The sequence below is a fragment of the Oryx dammah genome, unplaced genomic scaffold (genome assembly GCF_014754425.2).
Source record: "Oryx dammah isolate SB20612 unplaced genomic scaffold, SCBI_Odam_1.1 HiC_scaffold_35, whole genome shotgun sequence".
NCBI lineage: Eukaryota > Metazoa > Chordata > Mammalia > Artiodactyla > Bovidae > Oryx > Oryx dammah.
This window is the reverse complement of record NW_024070219.1, coordinates 176,253-180,732: the sequence shown is the minus strand read 5'-3', so window position 1 is coordinate 180,732 and position 4,480 is coordinate 176,253.

The window sequence follows — 4,480 nt, the reverse complement described above, 5'->3', positions numbered from 1 at the left end:
AGGAAGATGAGCACCAAAGAACTAATGCTTTTGAACTGTGGTGTTGGAGAAGACTCTTGAGATCCCCTTGGAGTGCAAGGGGATCCAAACAATCCATTCTGAAGGAGATCAGCCCTGGGTGTTCTTTGGAAGGAATGATGCTAAAGCTGACGCTCCAGTACTTTGTCCACCTCATGCAAAGTGTTGACTCGTTGGAAAAGTCTCTGATGCTGGGAGGGATTGGGGTGGCAGGAGAAGGGGACGACAGAGGATGAGATGGTTGGATGGCATCACTAACTCGATGCACGTGAGTCTGAATGAACTCCAGGGGTTGGTGATGGAAAGGGAGGCCTGGCGTACTGTGATTCATAGGATCACAAAGATTTGAACACTACTGAGCAACTGAACCGAAATGAACTGAAACATGAAAAATCTGGCTTCCCTTGTGGCTCAGCTGGTAAAGAATCTGCCTGCAATGCAAGAGACCTGGGTTCAATCCGTGGGTGGGGAAGATCCCCTGTAGAAGGAAAAGGCTACCCACTCCAGTGTTCTGGCCTGGTGAATTCCATGGGCTGTATAATCCATGGGGTCGTAAAGAGTAGGACATGACTGAGTGACTTTTACTACCATTACTATACATGATAATCAAGAAACTGATGCAGCCACTATTGAAAACAGTAAGCAGTTCTTTTATAATTAATTTTTATTTTTCTTTTCTGAAGGATAATTGTTTTACAGAATTATGTTGTTTTCTTTCAAACCTCAACATGAATAGGCCATATGTATACATATATCCCCTCCTTTTGATCCTCCTGCCCATCTCCTTCCTCAGTATAGAGTTTTTTAAAACTCTAAAAATACAGTTACCATATGACCCAACAATAACACTACTTGGCATATATCTAGTAAGATGAAAACTCCCATCAGAAAAGTGATATGCACAACATTGTTTATAGTAGCACAATGTATATTAGCAAAGACATAGAAACAACCTTAAATTCCCATAGATAGGTGAATGTTTAAAGACAGATATATTATGCATATAGTGAAATATTAGCCATAAGGGAGAATGAAATAATGCTATTTTTCCAACATGGATGGACCTAGAGATGATCATACTGAATAAGTCAAACAGAGAAATATATGAGGAGCTTAGGTGGGTTCAGCCCACCTTGACATATTCTTTGGACCTCAGTTGATAGGAGGTGTTCATCTTTTTCTGGTGAGTATCTAGAGTCAGTTGTTCCATAGCAGCTCTAGAGCCTTGTGGCTTCCCAGTCACCTTAGTCATTTTGAAGACTCCTAGTGGTCTACTCCATAGTCCCTGAGCACCCCTATATATAGCCCTCCCAAGGTGACCACCTTACACTTTATGAGGTCAGCAAGTCACTTCCTCAGTCAATGGTGGCCCTGGGTGAGCCTTGACATCACAGAGCCTCATCCTGACACTTCTAGGGGGTGATGGGGAGCAATTTAGAGCGAGTTGACCCCTCCTGATTCTTTTAACCACACCCTCTAGCTTCCTAGAGATTTGGGACACTATTTAAATTTCTTATTTTACATGCTCTTTGTCCAGATGCTTAAAAGGGAAATACAGAACTTTCTTTGTAGTAACACTCCTGCATGGCTGAATAAACAATAAACAAGAAATTATAAAATGACAATTGAGAAATATATGGAAGATGGCTGACAAAGGGCTTATTTACCTCATTTATGCAGAGTCCAAAGTTAAGAAAAGATGAAAAACCCAATAGAAGAGAATTGTGAGAAAAACAAGAATACAAAGAAATACAAATTACCCAGAAAAAAAGAGAAAATTACCAAAAATCAGGAAGAAATATCAAACCTACTTGGTAATAAAAGAATTGAAAACAAAAACAATAATGAAATATGCTTTCTCACCATGAAAATTGCCAAAGTTCAATGAGAAAGTTGAAATATACCAAAAGTTTCCTTCAGATTGAGGATGAGGAATTGGAAAAGGAATGTTTCAGCAGTGTTGTGAAAGTATAGTGTGATGCAACTTTCTGAAGGATGATATGTCACCATCTAGCCAATTTATAAATAAATGGAGCCACTTAGCAAGACCCTGCTTGGAATTTACATTGCAGAAATATTTCTGCAATTTCACCTGGATTATATATCTAATGCTCACTAAAAAAAAAAAAAAAATCCCCATCATGCTAGAGAATGTCTTTGGTACAATTCCCCACACTGTCCTTCCACATGCAACCCCTGTTCTCAGTTCTATCAGTGTAAATTACTTTTGCTTCATCTAGAACTTCCTGTAAATGGAGCCTTCCGTATGTACACATGTAGTTGCTTAACAATGTTGTGTTACTTTCTGCTGTACAGCAAATCTTATTAGGAGTGCAAATGTATAAGCATAATCTCTTTTATTGAATTTCCTTCTAAATTTAGTTCCCCACAGAGCATGGCTGATAGTTCCCTGTGCTACACAGATAGTTCCTGTTAATTATCAAGGCATTATTTTCCAAAATATACAAACAGCTATGCAGCCTAGAATGAAACAAACAAACAAAAAAAAAAAGCAGGCAGATCTACATAGACATTTATCCAAAGAAGTCATATAGATGATGAAAAAAACACAGGAAGAGTCTCAGTTCAGGTAAGTCACTCAGTCATGTCCAACTCTTTGCGACCCCATGGATTGCAGCACGCTAGGCCTCCCTGTCCATCACCAACTCCTGGAGTCTACCCAAACTCATGTCCATTGAGTTAGTGATGCCATCCAACCATCTCGTCTACTGTCGTCCCCTTCTATGTCTGCCTTCAATCTTTCCCGCATCAGGGTCTTTTCAAATGGCTCAGCTCTTTGCATCAGGTGGCCAAAATATTGGAGTTTCAGCTTAAACATCAGTTATTTCAATGAATACCAGGACTGATCTCCTTTATGCTGGACTGGCTGGATCTCCTTGCAGCCCAAGGGACTCTCAAGAATCTCCAACACCATAGTTCAAAAGCATCATTTCTTCAGCACTCAGCTTTCTTTAAAGTCCAACTCTCACATCCCTACTCGACTACTGGAAAAACCATAGCATCGACTAGATGGATCTTTGTTGGCAAAATAATGTCTCTGCTTTTTAATATACTGTCTAGGTTGGTCATAACTTTCCTTCCAAGGAGTAAGTGTCTTTTAATTTCATGGATACAGTCACCATCTGCAGTGATTTTAGAGCCTCCCAAAATAAAGCCAGCCACTGTTCCCCTATATATTTGCTGTAAAGTGATGAGACCATGATCTTCATCTTCTGAATGTTGAGCTTTAAGCTTTTCACTCTCCTCTTCCACTTTCATCAAGAGGCTTTATTTAGTTCCTCTTCACTTTCTGCCGTAAGCGTGGTGTCATCTGTATATCTGAGATTATTGATATTTCTCCCTGCAATCTTGATTCCAGCTTGTGTTTCCCCCAGCCCAGTTTCTTATGATGTACTCTCCATATGAGTTAAATAATCAGGGTGACAATATACAGCCCTGACATCCTCCTTTTCCTATTTGGAACCAGTCTGTTGTTCCACATTCAGTTCTAACTGTTGCTTCCTGATCTGCATACAGATTAATCACGAGGCAGGTCAGGTGGTCTGGTGTTTCCATCTCTTGAAGAATTTTCAACAGTTTATTGTGATCCACACAGTCAAAGGCTTTGGCATAGTCATTAAAGACTAAGTAGATTTTTTTTTTTCTGGAATTCTCTTGCTTTTGGATGATCCAGCAGATGTTGACAATTTGATCGCTGGTTCCTCTGCCTTTGCTAAAACTTCTTGAACATCTAGAAGTTCACGGTTCACGTATTGCTGAAGCCTGGCTTGGAGAATGAGCATTATTTTACTAGCGTGTGAGATGAGTGTTGTTGTGAGGTAGTTTGAGCATTCTTTCACATTGCCTTTCTTTGGGATTGGGATGAAAACTGCCCTTTTCCAGTCCAGTGGCCACTGCTGAGTTTTCCAAATTTGCTGGCATATTGAGGGCAGCAATATCACAGCATCATCATTTAAGATTTGTCATAGCTCAACTGGAATTCCATCGCTTCCACTAGCTTTGTTCATAGTGTTGCTTCTGAACGCCCACTTGACTTCACTTTCCAGGATGTCTGGTTCTGACTTCACTTTCCAGGATGTCTGGCTCTAGGTGAGGGATCACACCATGGTGATTATCTCGGTCTTCAAGATATTTTTTTGTACAGTTCTCCTGTGTATTCTTGCCACCTCTTATTAATATCTTCTGCTTCTGTTAGGTTGATACCATTTCTTTCATTTATTGAGCCCATCTTTGCATGAAATGTTTCCTTAGTATCTCTAATTTTCTTGAAGAGATCTCTAGTCTTTCCCATTCTTTGTATTTCTCTATTTCTTTACACTGATCACTGAGAAAGGCTTTCCTATCTCTCCTAGCTATTCTTTGGAACTCCTCATTCAGATGGATATATCTTTCCTTTTCTCCTTTACTTTTGTCTTCTCTTCTTTTCACAGCTATTTGTAAG